This window comes from Rousettus aegyptiacus, unplaced genomic scaffold, assembly GCF_014176215.1.
Source record: "Rousettus aegyptiacus isolate mRouAeg1 unplaced genomic scaffold, mRouAeg1.p scaffold_m13_p_9, whole genome shotgun sequence".
Lineage (NCBI taxonomy): Eukaryota > Metazoa > Chordata > Mammalia > Chiroptera > Pteropodidae > Rousettus > Rousettus aegyptiacus.
In genome coordinates, this window is record NW_023416312.1 from 29,057,800 (window position 1) to 29,075,555 (window position 17,756).

Here is a 17,756-nt window from a genome sequence, read left to right on the forward strand (position 1 = left end):
TATATATATAATGTGTATGAAATAAATAATGGCATGCATATCTATTTACATAGTCTTACATTTGTTCCCTGAGCCTTCATACATGATGATTGAGTAAGAGAAAATTACCTTCCATATTCCATCTCTTTTTCCTTCCTCACAACAGGGCAATGTGTGTCAGTCCTGAGTTCTGTTCCCAGCTCCACTACTGAGTTATTAGGGGCTAGTAATTTAATCAAAATGGGAGAATTGATCAGATAACTCCCAAAGACCAATTTTTAAATTCTCTGATCCAAAGATTTTTGTCTATAGTGGTGGGATTTCTCTTCCTCTTTTCAAAGAAGACACCAAGATTTAGTACCTGTTGTTGACAGCTCTTGACTGTGACATGGGTCCCCAATGGCTCTACCAAGGTCCAAGTCCTAGAAGTGATCTCCACTTGCAGATCAACTGGCCCTGGCCTGATTCTGAGAGGGGTGAGGGGATCTGCCAAGACCTAAGGCAAGATTCTAATGTTCTTACCTGATCACTATTGATGTGCATTACTTTCAAATGATTCCATGAGTAGGTAAGAGAAGTCCCTATTCATGTTACATGCATTTATGTGTGCTTGTTGTATGCTGAAATCACTTTGCCAAGCACTGAAGATAAGATAGTTAGATCTTGAACTTCCTGAGCCTATGAGCAATTGTGCAATTGTATTCTAGATCAGGGAGGCAAAGGAACTAAAAATAGTTCCCTATCAATGAACAATGGCTTCTAAAGTTTCACCAGCAATGATTCATTCTTTGAGTATTTTAAGTTTCTTGGACTCTGATAGTACTCTATTATAAATTTTTAAAGTACTTGGAAGGAGGAAAGAGCCCATCTTAAGGCCCCATAATAAAAGAATGAAGAGGAGGAAGAGTTGGGGAGGATTGAGAATAGGGAGGATGGGTCTCAAGAGGTTAAGTGTTTATAGAAAACAAAAATTTCAAGATAATGTATTAAATAAGATCTGTGTTCTGATGGCATTCTATTATCAGTTGGTCATCCAGCTCTCAAACATTGAGCTCCTGTCATGTTCTAGGCACTGTTCTAGCTGCTGGAGAGACATCAATGAGCATGATAACACTGCTGAATGAAAGAAGCTTAAAGTCTAACAGAAAGGGAAAGGCAGAAATGGAAAGAAGGAACACTAAGGGAACAACATAAAAAGATAGCACTGGGTGTGACTGAGGAGTTGTGGGACTGGCTACTTTAGTCGGGGTGGTCAGAGAAAAATTTTCTAGGAGGTAATATTTGAGCTAAGGCCTGAATAATGAGATATGGGTAGACTTGTAAACATTTGGGAGAAGAGTTCCAATTTAAAAGAACAGCAAATGCAAAGATTGTCACAGCATGCTTGAGGGTCATAAAGAAGGCTGAAAATGCAGCACAGCAGAAAAGGGGAGAGAATAGCAGGAGCTGAGACCAGGGAGGTGAGCAGGGGCCATTTCATGCAGGGCCAGCTGATATCCCTATAAAGATGATGATGATGATGATGATGATGATGATGATGATGATGGCAGCGGCTAACATTTATTACACTCTGGCACTATGCGAACCACTTTCTGTGGATTAGTTTCTTTACTTATCTCATTTAGTCCACGAGGTGGGTGCTATTTCCAGTGGTCACCCAGCCAATGGTATGTGCTAGAGCTTGAGCATGAGCCCCCCCCAAGGTCTGACCCCCAAACAGGTCCTGGCTGGTTCTCAAATATTTTACTCTATTGCTATACCCAGATAATATGTAGCCTCAGATACTTTGTTGTGCACCTATAAAATAAAGTGCATCCAATATCATCACGCAACTTTAAATCTAGAAGGCACTAAGGAAGGGAAAAGTCTTTAAAAGTCTGTATAAGAGTGACAAGAAGTGCCTGGGAGTATAGCATCTGTGTGGCTGCTTTGTCTACAAATGTTTCCCTTCTTTTATTTAACCTAAACCCTCACCATGCCCAACCCTACATGATATGGTGCCATCACCCCTACATCTCTTTAGGACACACTTCCTAGAGAGGAGGCACTGAAGAAAAGTGAGAAACATGCTGGTAGAACATCAAAAGCCCACGTTCCAGATTTATGCCTGACTTGATCACACTGGAAGGTTGTTGAAGAAAATCATTTAGCTCTTTGAGCTTTCATTTTCTCATCTGTAAAGCAAGATTGGCCCTACACAAGGAAAAGTAACAGTAGGTGAAGGTAACTTAGGAGCCCCCAGGGGGTGCCATAAACTTGGTTCTTTAAAAGAAATCATAATGTTTACTTGCTGAACTAGAGCTCATTGAAAGTTGCAGTGGGGCTAATGTGGTAGGCAGAATAATTGCCCCCAAAAATGTCCTTATCCCAATTCTGGGAACCTATGAATATGTTACCTTACATAGCAAAAGGGGCTTTGCAGATGTGATTAATTTGAAGATTTTGAGATGGGGACATTATCCTCAATTATCTAGGTGGGTCAAATGTAATCATAGGGATCCTTATAAGAAGGAGGCAGAAGAGTTAGTGTCAGAGTGATTTGATGTGAGAAGTACTCAACCTACTGTTGCTGGATTTGGAGATAGAGGAAGTAACCATGAGCTAGAGTGCGGGCGACCTCTAGAATCACTGGAAAAGAAAGAGAATGGATTCTGCCCTCAGAGTCTCTGAAAGGAACCACCCCTGCTGACACCATGACTTCAGTTCAGTTAGAACGATTTTGGACTTTTGACCTCCATAGTGGTAAGATAATACATTAGTATTGTTTTGGGCCACTAAGTTTGTGGTAGTTTCTTGTGACAACAATAGGAAACTCACACAGTTGGCCTGACTTCGGCAATGCATCCTAATGTTAACTCTCCACCATAAAATCTCCTAACAAAAACTCTACAGAGAATTTCCTGTTTGTGCCTCATGATCTGGTTTCTTAAATTTGTGAGCAATGTATTGCATTAATTCATTCAGACATTGTAGACACTCTCTCTCACACACACACACACTCACCTCTCTTATCTTGATTTCTTCCGCAATATCAGGTTGTCACTTCCTATCTCACAGGACACGGTTCTGCAAAGGAAAAAAATTAACAAAATCAACAACTAAATCCACCTGTATGCAAAAGTCTTGGAGTTATATTTAGAGAAATGTGCCATATATCAGCACCATATCTGTTCTGTGAGGGCTGTGACATAATAAGATGACCATTCTTCTCTTTATTACATGACTGAGATTCTGTAAAAGTACAAAATATTCTTTGGTTTCCAAAACCGCATGCCATATATACTAACTAATCTTACAATGCTCATTCATTGACTAAATACTGTGAGAGCTTTAAAGATGGAGTTGCGGTCTCCTAGGTTTGGGAGGGATCTTAAAGATCATTCAACTCCACCTGTCATCAGAGCAAACATTTGAAAAATGGGATATGGTGAGGCTCAGTTCTTCATTAAATTAAACTGTATTCTATCTGGGCCCCTATAAGTCCTCACATATTCCTAAAAGAAACTTAGAAAGGTTGTCCTTTCCTGGTACTACTCTAAAGAAGTGACAAATAGACCTCTTGGTCTATCCCTGTAAGAGTAACTGGGCTGCCCAACTTCCGAGGCTGGGAACATGTTCCATTTTCTATTAGCTTGAACTATGCCAGCATTTATTAAAGCTCTGAAGCTACCATTGTTACCGATGCCAACCAAGCAGATGAGATGTTGATATTCTTAATAATTCGAAACAAGTTATCTACATCAAATAAAGATTTTGGGAGAAATACACACTGTAGATTTCCTTCTAACCTAATGCTGAGTAACAGATCCTGCAGTTTAAGGTACCATAAGAAAATTCTTTTTCAGGTTTTTTTTTTTGAGTTTAGAAGAGTAACAGTCATGGGGATTTTCTTAAGATGTGAAACTTTGTTTTCAAGGTAAATAATTGACTTAATTGCCTTAATAAGTTTAAAAAAAATCTTTTAAAAGGCCAATCTTGAAAGATTCATATAATTTTCCCTTCTCTCATAAGATAACCTCAAATTATGAAACTCCATTTAAAGTTCTCTTTTCTTTGAAATCAATGAGTAGCAGGAAAGTGAAACTGAAACATTGGCGTAATTATGGAGCTTTTTCTAAGAGTGCAAAAAATCTGTATATATAAAATTTTTAAGTATTATAAATGTTTCGGTAGATTTTTTTTGAAAGTTCAAAGGAAAGAAAATTTACTTAAGCCCTAATCAAAATGCTCTCTGTATTTTCTTTGCTCTTCTTGGTTCTCTATAATCAAAATGCAGTAGGGATAAGTTGTTGTTGTTGTTGTGTATGTCTGTGAATTTCTGCCTTGTAAATCAATGATATTGGAGACGTTTCTTATTTTTTGTATCAAGTTGCTTAACGAAAATACCATATATTTTAAGGGTTTGTAGCATGTTGAAAAAACAATGGGTACTTAGATGCTAAATAACAATGTCTGCCCAATCCAGAGCTTTCTGCCAAATCCAGGAGTTTTAAAAAGACTTTTTAAAGTTGTCAAGGTGCATTAAACTTGGAATTAAAAGGTCACTAAAAGGATCCACAACACTGAGATTTTCAATTAAGTGTAATTCACTTCTGGAAGACATGTGGATGGAAAAAGATAACAGTTCTGATTCTCTGCATGGATATTCTTAGGATATGATACAGGAGTGTTTGAAGGGGAAGGTCCTTTAAGATTAGAAATAACAACATAATGGTGACAGATAGATTTATATAAAGCCTTTGTGATGTATTAAATATTTTAAATTACTTGCCACTACTGAAATACCAGGAATGTAATCTGGATTTCCTGCTTCTCTTGAAGATCTAGGCTCCTGGGGCAACATTTCCTCATGGTGATAGCTAGCAGAAGTTGCTAGTGGGTATTTCCTTTAGGAAGGGCGCAAGCTTGCCATCTCACCGGCCTCCCTGGGCCAGCTTCACTGATTTGTATTTCCTACCTGACCCATGGGCTTGTGGGTTCGTGAACCTGGTTTGCTGTATGAAGAAATCTGGTCGTTGCTTCTCTGGAAGTTTGGGAACAATCATTTCTGCTGATGGCTCCCTTGATTAGGAACCCTCAGTCTTTCACATAGAGTGAGAATTGTCTTGTCCTGAAAGCCTCTTGGGGAAATTCCAGGAGTATTTTAGTGAGACTGAAAAAGTTGAGAGGCTTCTTTGGTACATAGGAGGTACATAGGTACTACTCAATAAAACTGTGAGTAAGTCCTAGTCTTCAGAAGTCTTATCCTCCCTCATTTTCAAGTCAAGACTGGCCATTAGACAGATTTTGAAGTAGGTAAAGTTAATTTTTAGTATCCTCACTTTCTCCTTTTCTCTCCCTAGAGAAACTCATCCTTAACCAATCAGATGCCAACAAGGCCCTACATGATTTGGCCCTTGTCTACCATTCCATCTTTATTTGCTACGTCTCTCTCCCTCTTTCAATGTGCTCTAGCCACTCTGACACTTTGGCTATTTCCAGACAGGCCGAGTCGGCTCCCATTTGAAGGCCTTTGCTCCTGCTATTCCACAAAACTAGAAAGCTCTTCTCATAAGCAGGAATATGGCTGATTTCCTCACTCCACTTAGGCCACTACTCAAATTTCACTTTCCCAGTGTAACATTTCCTGAAAATTTACAAAAATAGCCCATTCTCCCATCATAGCCTATCATTCTCTACTCCCTCATCCTGCATTATTCTCATATCCCTTATCACCAATCTAACACTCTACATGAAATCCTCACTTTGCATGGTAGTGGGGGACCATAAAAATGGCCATGCAAACTGAAACCATACAAGGCATTCTTAATAATAACTGGGGAAAATTATGATTGCTCCATGAATGACCATAAAATTTTTTGTTAAAACATTAAAAACTCTCCTATTGTTGGTTATAAATGTATAGGAAAAAATTATAAAACAAATATTTAGTTACTACTCTGTAACTTAAAACATTAAGAATACCAAAAGTAAAATGTTTCATTTCTTTATAGAAAATATCAATTAAGTGGACATTTCTCAAAAGAAGATATACAGATCACCAGAAGGTATATGAAAAGGTGCTTAACATCACTGATCATTATGGAAATGCAAATCAAAACACAACAAGATGCCATTTCAAATCCATTAGGATGGCTATTATTAAAGAAAAAAAAAACAGAAAAGAACAAGTGTTGTTGAATATGTTGAGAAATTGGACCCCTTATGTATTGTAGGTGAGATATAAAATGGTGCAGCCACAATGGCAGACAGTATGGAAGTTCTTAAAATAATTAAACATAGAATTATCCTAAAATCCAACAATTCCACTTGCACTTTTAGGTATATACTCAGAAGAATTAAAAGCAGGGATTTGAACAGATTGCACAAATATTCATGGAAGCACTTTTCATAATAGCCAAAAGGTGGAAACAACTCAAATGGGATAAATAAAATATGTTATATACGTACAACAAAATATTATTCAACCTTAAAAAGGAAGTAAATTCTGACACATGCTACAACATGGATGAATCTTAAAGACATTATGCTAACTAGACACGAATAAGCTAGATGCAAAAGGACAAATATTGTATAATTTCACTTACATGAGTTATCTAAAATAGTCAAGTTCATAGAGACAGAAAGTAGAATAATAGTTACCAGGGGTTAGGAGGAAAAGAGATGGGAGTTTGTGTTTAATGGGTACAGAGTTTCAGTGTGGGATGATGAAAAAAGTTCTGGAGGTAGATGGTGGTCATGATTGCACAACAGTGTCGATATACTGACACTTAACTGTACACTTAAAATGCTTTAAATAGTAAATTTTATGTTATGTGTATCTTTTCACATTAATAAAAATTTATAAAGAGGAGTTTGAGCAATGTTTGCCTCTTTGTTCTCATTGCGAACTTTACATCATGGAGAGAACATTATTTGTATTCCTTGGTGAAAATCCATACTCCTTTCTAAATTTGGATCAGCTTCCAACATTTCTTCCTTTGTGTTTTCAATGTCATGAAAAATCTCTGAGAGTTTCTTTAATGTGAAGTTGTTCACTGGGATGGCTTCCATTGGTACATCTTCATCCTTTTCATCAAAAGTCACAATCACTGTTTTCACTTAAGCCCATAAATTTGCCTTCACTAATTTCCTCTGGCTGCATGCAAATCTAGAGCCTTTCAAACAGCTACAGTGTGTCCACATTCCCAGTCAGCTACTTCCTCTATATCTCCATTTATCTTTGATTAGAAACCTGTAAAGTTACTTACAAAGTACAATAAAAGTTCCTGACATGCTGTGTGCATACTACTTGATGGATGCTTGAATATTTTCAATTGTATGTCTTATTTCTTTCAAAACACAGTGGAAGAAATTGCATAACATTCTTTTTCTGTGTCTCTCTCTAGATGTAGCATCAATAGACAGTTTGTAATTCCATCTAATAGGCTTTAAAAGTTGAAATAACTTCGTGATCCATTGGATGGACTAATGAAATTGCGTTTGGTAGTAAAAAGTAAATTTTCACATCTCCATTCAAGAGAATCAGGGTGACCTGGAGCATTATCTAACAGTAGTAGAGCTCTAAAAGTTAACTAATTTTGCCTGCAGTATCTCCCTGTCACTGGGAGACAAGGAGGCAACACAACAACATGATTTACTGTCCTCGTGTCAACTGAACAACACATAAGGAGTGACCAGTCACTGACTGACTTTGAAAAGAAGGAAAGCAATTGGTCACTAACCATAACATGCATTTTGTCATTTACATAGTGATTTGTGTACTGGAGAACTAGCAGTGAAATTTGTACTTGATGCAATTATTCATAATTAATATATATGGTAGTGACTGAATTTGAACTGTGCTATTTGTGGGACTGTTGTTAACTAAATGATGTTAACTGAAATTCATGTATATCATAACAGTGCAAGTGAGGACTGTCTTTATAGTATATCTATCCATTTGCTTGTTGTGTTTCCCTACACTAGGATGTAAGCTGCATGGAATGGAGACTTAGCCTATTTTGTTTAAAGTTATATTCCCAGTGTCTAAAACAAATCCATAGTAGGGGTTAAACAAATACTCGTAGAAAAAAAAAGGAAGAGAAAGAAAGAAAATAGAAAAGGAGGAAGGAAGGGGAGAGGGAGGCAAGATCGAGTTAGATCAACTGTCATGTGCAAATGGAGCGCAGAGAAGTAAAATAACTTTCCTAAAGACACTTAGCTCTCCAAGGATCTCATCTGGGGTCTGACAAGTACTCCCTAACCTACATTGTTCTTCTTGCTCTTTCTCTTTCTCTCTATACCTTCTTTCAGGCTATGCATTTACATAAAGATGTGACTGACAACATTGTTAGGAGCCTTAATCACTTGATCTTTGAGGAGGGATTAGAGCTTTATTTCAAAAGACTACAGCCCTGGTGGGGGTGGGGGTGGGGGAGGTGACATTAGGGTCTTCCGAGACTCCCCAGTATCAGACCGCAAAAGCTAATAATTCTTAGTCTATGTCAAACTACTTGCATTTTCTTTCCTAAATGTCCTGTGTGGTGCTACAATCAGAGTCTACAGGATGCTTGGGTTTTTCTCTGAGTATCTCACTTCCCTGAATTAGGTTTCTAATTTACTCATGGGGCTCCAGTGTCCCAGAGCAGATGGGGCAGGCTGGCCAACTCAGAGGGGAAAAGACTGACTTCAGATGGAAAACTTCTGTTTCTGTGACTAAGGACTTAGTCAGCTAACTAGTATAGGATGTACTATTTTTCAGAAAGTAGATCTGGAGGAAATATCACTATTCTGGCTAAAGTAATAATTTTTGGTGCATTTTTTTACTCATTAAATTAAAAAAACGACAGTGTCAGTTTAACCTTGTGTTTCAGATTACAAACGAGAAAGGAAGTTTAAATTGCCCAGGGAGGCCACCTCCTTAGCCAAAGTTTCAGAGCATTCCAGGCTCTTGTGTTAATTAAAACACATTGAACTTCAATACCAAAAAGGCAAACAGTAGTGTGTTCAGATATTTCCCCTTGCCCCTTCTGTTTTTACTTGCTCTCTTGCTCTCCCTCTTCTTCTCATTCCTTACTGCTTCCTTTTTCTTTTTTTCTTTTTCTTTCTTGTCTTTCTTCCTTGTTCTTTATTTCCTTCCTTCCTTCCTTCCTTCCTTCCTTCCTTCCTTCCTTCCTTCCTTCCTTCCTTCTTTTCTTCTTCTACCCACCTCCCTTCCTTCCATAGAAAAAAGCAGATGTTCTTTATAAGAATAGAATTATGTAAGTAATTAACTGGAAATGATCTTAGCTTAATTCTTCTAAGGTTTTAAACCCAAGTTCTATATCAATAATTAACTATATATTTTCTTTAATTTTCAGATCCTTTGTTTTCCCTTTCATTCCCTATCTTCCTGTACTCCCTTCCACCTGTACCCTCAGGATACCATGATTTGGAACTACCACTAATGGTTTGAATCTAGAAAGAACAAGCTTGACTTCCTTAGGGGAGAGTTGCAAGGGATCAACGGTGCCTGAGCCTCTTGTTAGATGCTCTTGCAGAAAGTTTGGTGAAAAGAATTAGTTGGCTAGAATTAGTCTTTGGTTTGGTATACTTCCAACATCTGTGCTTTTTCTGGTTGCCATTAGCATATTTGAGAATCAACAACTGGAAAAATTTGAAAAATGTATTGACTGAAGATTCTTGTCACAGACACTCCATTTCAATTGGCATCTTTCGCTCTTTAAAAGGTCTCTTATTTTAAAAACCACTTTCTTCTTTCATCCTATTAAATTTCAATTATGTTCAAGCCCTGTAGGGAGACACAAAAATCAATAGGACACAGTTCCTACCCTTACAGATGAAAACCATACAAGGAGTTAAGATTCAGGCTGGCCAAAAGCTAAATAATAACATAGGGATAAAATAATAGTAAAAGAAAACATTGAATAAGAAAGGACCCACACAGGCCCTGTTTAATTTTCAAGTTACCATTACAGACCAAATATGCCAAAGTAGGTGTGAAGTAAAAGGACCACCTTGGTTTTTGTGGTTAGGAGAGGATGCAAGAATGGAGAGAGAGCTTTAAGGCAAAGATGCATCTGGAAGGAGTTAGAAGGCAGAGTTACAGGGGAAGGTATTTTAGGTGAAGCATATAAGGACAAATAAGGCCATCATGTGAGGTTGTGCAATGCACAATTCAAGTGGTTGTCTTTCACATCATATTCTCTGTTCAGAATGCAATCAGTGTGGCCATTGGTAGCAAAAGTCTAAGAGATATCCATTATAGAACCTCCTGTGGTGATAAAAAGTAGACTTGCTATCATGATGTAAGTCCTCAGATGGGTGGGACTGAGTCTTTTGCCTTTGAATCTTCAAGATTTTGCACAGTGTTTGGCACATATTAGGTACTTGATAAATGTTGCCCAAATGAATAAACTATAACTCAGTCTCATCTAAACCTTACCAGCTTGTTTGTACAGATTAGGGTGAGGTCTCAGAATGAGAATACCTAATATTTCTTTGATATTTTTAGATAATGTTGGCCCTCAGCCCCAGAATTCTCCCTCTTCCAAGTCATTTCAATTACTTCTATAACCTTAAGGGGTTTTCCATATGTGATATGCATCATCTTCTGTTATTCTTCCATTCTGATCTTTATCCAATATTTTGAAAGAAGAAGCACTTCAGTCATGTCCATTCAGCAGAGCCACCACCTCCTCTATAAGTATGATTGTATTTGCCCAGGTATTTATCTTTGGTGTATCTGAAGCTGCTATAGGGGAAGCCATGATGGTTTCATGGTTACTTCTGACTCCTGGGTTGAAGCCCTGTTAATTCTATGGAGACATAGAAGGCCTTTTGCCTTCAAGGGTCATACACACAGACATCAAGCTACATTGCACATCTCATGCCTGACACAGCTCTCAAAACAATTTCTTCAGCTACTGCTTGTCCCAATATTACTAGAAGATAGACACCATGAAGCTCTTTCTACCCACTGTTTGTTTGGCTAGAGCAAAAGGTATGTCCAGGTGAATGAGGCCAAAAGTTGGCCCCAAGGGAGGCTGAATTAAACAGTGAAAATAGATGAGTATGAACCCATAAACATCAGTGGAACACCATGTAAAAGTTATTTGAGGAGGAGCATTAAGAGGAGTCTTAAGTCTTCATCCTTAAGTTTGGAGAAAAACATCACTATGACTGATTAAAGACGTAACAAAAGACTAGGTAGAATAGGACAGTAGAGTTATACAGACCTAGGTTTGAGTCTCAGTGACCTTGATTAAGTCACTTAACCTCAGAGACTCTTAGATTTCTTATCTGTAAAATAGGCATACCATTCACTTCTCAGGATCTTTTGTAAGAATACTGTTCACAAAATGCTTAGAAAAAAAAAAAAAAAAACAACCTGGCACACAGTAAAAACTTAATAAAATGGCTACAAAAGTAGTGTATTCTAAGGTATTCACACTTCTAGGGTAATGTCTCATCAGAGGTCCCCAAAGATAGCTATATAAGTAAGCAAAACTGTAGAGGAGACAGTTTTATTTGGGGTTCCTTACCTTCTCATTTCCCAACCAATAGCCCAGATATTAACTAAGGAACTAGTTCAGTTAATTCACATCCTGGTGGTAGCATCTATTTTGATTCCATAAAATCCAAAAGGAGGGAGGGTGAAGAGTAACTGGTGGTTCAGAGATCAGTAGCAGTTTGGGACAAGGGTGTTGGTCTTTTGTGTGTGAACTCATTGTCCCTAACCTTTTGCATCACATCCTTAAAGTGTCTTGTTGTTACCCAGAATTCATTTTGGATACAAATGACTCAAGGCTTTTACTCCATTGAGCATTCTGTGCATTTCATTCAAAGAGTTAATTGTGAAAGACTTGCACTGAACATGTATAGATGTGGGCTACAGTTGCCCATCCACCATCATTTTTAAGCACTCTTTTCCCAGAAGCAAGAAAACCCTGGATTCCAGGGCAGGCTTCGCTTATCAAGAATTTCTAAACTCTTTAAAGATTAACTTTTACCTTATCAAGTACCTTTCAATTATTCTGCAATGTATTACAACACTATCTCCTCTCAGGATTGTGTTTGCCAGTCTAGAGGTTCCTGAAGAGAGTTTACTATTGTGTGCTTTATTTCTGCCAACATAACTTCCACTAATATGAAGAAGAAAACTTTTAAAGTGTGTGATTGCAAACTCTGGCTGTTTTGTAATCTATGATATATTTAAGAATCATTCATACTAGCTGGCACTAGAGCAAAAAGTTTCTTGATGTTGTCTACTTCTTCGAAAGACACAAAACCCACCAAATCTTGTCTCAGCCTGAAAACTGAGTGATTGATAATGCCATAAGATATCTGACTCTGAAACAGAGGAGTAAGATTGGATTAAGATTCAGGAAACATGGGTTTCTCATTCTTTCTTCCCACATCTTGTAGCCTTGGAGAAGGGAGTTTCCAGAAGCCTCCTCACAAAATATGACACTGACTGCTCACCTTGGACCATGAGAGTTAAAGAAGGGAAAAACTTACTAAGAGCTTCAAGCTAGCTGGCATTAACAGAGTTGTCCACCACCAATGCTCAAATGTGTAGTCCTCATGAATACAAAAGTTGTACCCAATATTTCTGACATTTGGGGAGCCTGAGAAATGCCAGTGGGTTTCTGCTGTCTGAGGCAGAGCTTCCTCTTAGGAAGTCCTCCTGAACTGGCATGTGTTTTCTTTTCCACCGTTTGAAGTTCAAACCAAATCACTTCTTATTCAAATAGATCTCACTTTCACTGGCTCATAAAATGGCCAAGTTAGAGTGTGTCTTGGTTGATGAAGTCAGTTGAGGGTGTGAGACTGACTCAGGCTTACCCAAGTTTCCCTGTTTATTCAGTACCAGGAATATTTAAATCAGAGTTGACCTTAAAATAGCAACTCTTAGAAAAAAGGCTGAGCTTTGACTCCTGAGAATCTTCTGTAGTCACCCTTCTTACTTTTTTGCTCCTGTGGTCATTGCTTAGAAAGTCTACGATGATATATGCCTCATGTCTGATATTTTCACTTTCACTGATGCACAGTATTATGCCACATTAAATTCTAGACTTCATGAAAGATGACGAGAATGTCTTAAATCTCTTTGCTCATTGAAAGAATGTTATAGTAGAATTTTATCTCTTGCACTGGGATACTTAGAAACTGTCCTACATGAATATCTACTTGATAAATATTTGAAGTACAAAATTCTTCATTAAAGTTTTTCAGATAACGAAAATGCAATATTATTTTCTTCTAATTTTATGAACTATGATCAAACCAATTTTGATCATTTTAACTATGACATTACGCCAATGACTCTCAAACCTCTCTCTTGAGGTCCAGTTGGCTGCTATAACTCTCCACACAAATGGCTCATGAAAATCTCAAATCCAGTGGGACTAAAAGATAATTCAAACCTATTTTGCCATCTGTCTCCATCTTAGTTAACGACACAATCTGTCAAGTCTTTCGGATTGGAAAACCCAGAGGCATTATCCTCAAGTCTTCTCATTCATTCTTAGTGTGCACTTGGTCTGGATACTGCAGATTCTCCTGCAGAAACATCTCTTGGATTAATTCACATCCTCCCTGTCTTCCTTCAGGGACTCATACATATCTTTTCTTGGGTGGCTTCAGCAGCCTCCTGCAAAGACATTTGCTACCTTCCTCTCCTAGAGAGAGGCTAGGACCCACATCTGACCATGTCATTTCCCTATTCTGAAACTGAGGCTGTTCGAAGATTAAAATCTAGACTCCTTGGCCTGGCACTCACAGTTCTTAGCTTGGCCTCAACCACCTCTGCAGCCTAATTTCCTGCTAAGTCACACACCCCCATTCCCTTTGATTCCAGCCATGGTCAGTTTTTCACCACTCTAAAAATAAGACTGACTTTTTTTCCACACTCACTTTGGCTTAGCTCATTCCCTTTCTCTCAAATGCTTCCTCCCTCCCACCTCTGCCAAGCTAAATGCAGCTCATTTTTCAATACCTATTTAAAATGTACCTTCCCAGGAGAGGTCTTCTATGATCTGTTCCCTTTCCCCACCCCAAGGTAATGACTCTACCCTCCACATTGCCTTAGTACTTTATTCAGACTTCTATGGCAATAGAACTCTTACCCACTATATATGAGCACGTTTTAGGAGGTATTTTGACTTATGATTCATTTTATCCCTGGCACTCTGTAGCATTTGATATATGGATTAGTGGGTCAATGGATGAGTAGAGTGGTAAAGTTTAAATTTAGAAGAGGAGGCAGACATTGCAGAGAAAGTATAGTAAGAAAATGGAGAAAAGAGAAAAAGAAATCAGAAATCATTCTCCTTATTCATTCACTTCTAATCATTAAATTCACCCATTTTGCTTCAAGCAGTTATAATGGATATTAATCTTCTTAATAGCCCCATGTCTTTGTATTTAAGAAGGTGGGAAATTAGGATTTCTAGTCAAGATGATGGAGTAGGAAACTGCTGTACTTGCCTCCTCAAAACTACATAAAAATTACAACTCAACTACAGGATACCCATCATTGAAAATCACCCGAAGTCTAGCTGAACAGAAGTCTTACAACTGGAGACACACAGAAGAGGGCACCTCAAGACTGGTAGGAAATGCAGAGACACAAAACAGGCTGGTCCCGTACCCCATGTAGCAGTTGAGAATCAGGAGGGATAGCTCAGCTGCAGAGGTCTCTCCAGGGGAGGGAAGGGTCTCAGCCCCACACTGGGCTACGAAGCCCAAGATTCCAGTGCTGGGAAGAAAAGTCCCCGCTACTTCTAGCTGTGAAAAGCAGCCAAGATTGTAACTGAGTGAGACAGAGGGCAGCTGGAGTTGCAGGCATTTCTTTTAAGGGTCCTATACACAGACTTACTCACTGATGGAATTGCTCACTCTGAGCTCCAGCACTAGGGAAGCCACTTAGGAGGTGCCAAAGACATACAAGGAGGATCCGAATTGTCTGGTTGCAGGGCAAGGGCTGGTGGGGCAGCTTAATCTCAGACAAAAGTGCTGGCAGAGGCCACTGTTATTGTGTTTAGCCTGTCCCCTGCTACCATACAGACACAGGCAGCCAGTATATCTGAGTCTCCATCAACCTGGCTAACATTGGTCACCCCACCATGGTTATTCCCTAAGACCCTGCCCAATCCAACATGTGGGCCCACCCAAGCAACTTCCAGTAGCTTTTCCATACAGACAACCCATCTAAGCTCATGGTGCTTTCCTAAAATCTCTCAAAGGTTCACAAATCCCAAACAAGCAGCACCTGGCATCAGCATGCTCTATACCTCTTGCTGAGCAGCCCCAAGGGCAGTACTAGTAGCAGCCAGCCTTAGTTAATATCTTGGCCTCTTGTGGCATCTCCAAGCCAAGCACAAGTGTCGGCTATCTGTGGATTGCATGGTGGCTCATGCCAGGTTGCCTTGGGCAGGGCCCAGGCTGCTGCCAAACTTGGTCTGCAGTAGGGACCCTCCCAAAAAGACTGAGGTAAGAACACCCAGTGGCCAGCTTTGGACTAAGCTGAAGAATCACCCAGGACAGCACATTTAAAGGGCAGATTGGGCAAGCAAAAACATAAAAAACATAAAAATGGAGATAGAAAATATAAAAAAAGAACCAGTCAGAAATAAAGAATACAACAACTGAAAAGAATAATAACTTAGGAGGAATCAACAGTAGATTAGATGGAGCAGAGTTTGAATCAGTAATTTGGAAGATAAGGCAGCAGAAAATACCCAGTCAGAACAAGAAAAAAATCTTAAAAAATGAGGATAGTTTAAGTGACTTCTGGGATAACATCAAATGGACCAGTAATTCTCATCATAAGATTACCAGAAGGAAAAAATAGAGTGCAAGGGATTGAAAACTTATTTGAAGAAATAATGATGGGAAACTTCCCTAACATAAAGAAGGACATAGACATACAACCTTAGGAAGCTCAGAGAGTGCCAAAAAAGATGCATACAAAGAGGCCCACATCAAGACACATTGTAATTAAAATGCTAAAGCTTAATGACAAAGAATCTTAAAAGAAGCAAGATAAAAGAGAAATAACATTCCTATCAACAAATACCTCAAAGAAGTGGCATTTCTTTCCCCTCTTCTGGAATATGAGTTGATCTTGTGACTTGTTCTGGTCAATAAAATGGTCATATTTATACCGCATAAGTGGAGTTTGTTCAACATAATGAGTACTTCCTAAATCCAGGTTTTCTCGAATCCAGAAAAGAACCTGTTTGTTCATCCTTTCAACTGTTTTAAGGTGTCACTTCCTCTGCTGCTCTCCGCTGTCAAGAATTTACTATCTCTCTTGCATCCAGGTGGGGCCTTGTGATTAGTTCTCATTACTGAAAATGTACAGAGGTGAAATGTCACTTTTGAGTTGAGGCTTTAAGAAGTCGTTGAGTCTATGGCCATGCTACCCCGAACAAGCCGAATCCCATCTGATCTCGGAAGCTAAGCAGGGTTGGGTCTGGTTAGTACTTGGATGGGAGACCACCTAGGAAGACCAGGAGCAGTAGGCATAAAAAAATTTTAAAAACAAGGGATTGTAAACTGACAAGGTCCTCACAATCTATGAAGTCAACCAACGGTTGCCGCGCCTAAAAATAAAGAGGTGGTGAGCCTTCTTTGTGTTCTCTCAATCCACCTCGTCTGTAAACAGATGTCCCTGGATAACAATAAAGTCATGTGAAGATAGTGGAGCAACACAGTGGAAGGAGTTAGATCCCTGGGTTACTGTCTGTAGTGGAAGTCTCCCATCAGCTGGTAATACACGGTGATGTGAGCAAGAAATAAAAAATGTATTGCATCATGTCATGGAGATACTAGGCTTGTTTGTAACAGCAATTCATACAACTGGTTATGTGCTGGTAAATGTTTAGCAATTAGATATCCAGTTGTATGAAATGGCAAATATGGAGTGGCCAATATTTAACAACAAAATGAAACAAAACCAAAACTCCTGATTTGTAGAGTTTGCTAATTTCCATCGTATAAATACTCCCGTCATGGCCAATTTCAAGCTACCAAAGTGATGTCACTCAACATAAAGTCGAGAAGAGATGTTAACCATTGGCTCTTGTGAGCCTATATAAACTAAGTTCAGCATACCACTGTACATAACTTACCCTGATTTACTGTGCCATCTCCAACACAGGCTGGGTTTGGTGAGAATCTACCCAGTCTGTCACATGGAGCCAGACTTGATAAAGCTTGGGTTACCTTACCATCCTGCCTACGCTTGTTGATAAAGCTTGGGTTACCTTACCATCCTGCCTACACTTGTTGAATATATTGGTTTGTGACTTAAGTGTTTAAGTACTGAGATTTGAGAATTGTTTGTTAAAGGAAATTCAATACCTCTTTAGCATCTGGCACAGAACCTTCTACATGACATACATCAATAAACGTCTGCAAAATCAAATTCTCAAAGCTAGTTCTTTACAAAATTTGCATAGTGTTCAAGCCTCATATCTATTTTTGGTGCTATTCTTAAGAATGTAGACTAGGAATGTTCAGAGTCCAAATTAGCCTATTCCGATACATTTATACATAATATTTATATACAGTACATATAATTTATGTATAAATATATATTTTTCTTCGTATTATGTGATAACAAAATATTCAAAATTAGAGATTTATAGCCATATCAGTTTGATACATTCATGCTAATGATTACTATTCTTTAAAGTTATTTTGTCAAAAGCAGATACATATCTTGGCTTACTAGCTTTGGGTCTCAGTACTTTCATCTGTAAAATGAGGGTGATTATCTCCATCTG

The 17,756-nt window shown here is 38.6% G+C and overlaps 2 pseudogenes; one reads left to right on the forward strand and one right to left on the reverse strand.

Moving 5' to 3' along the window:
• Positions 1–17,756, reverse strand: part of LOC118607839 — a 240,330-nt pseudogene that overhangs the window by 111,601 nt on the left and 110,973 nt on the right.
• LOC118608512 lies at positions 16,375–16,493 on the forward strand (annotated as a pseudogene).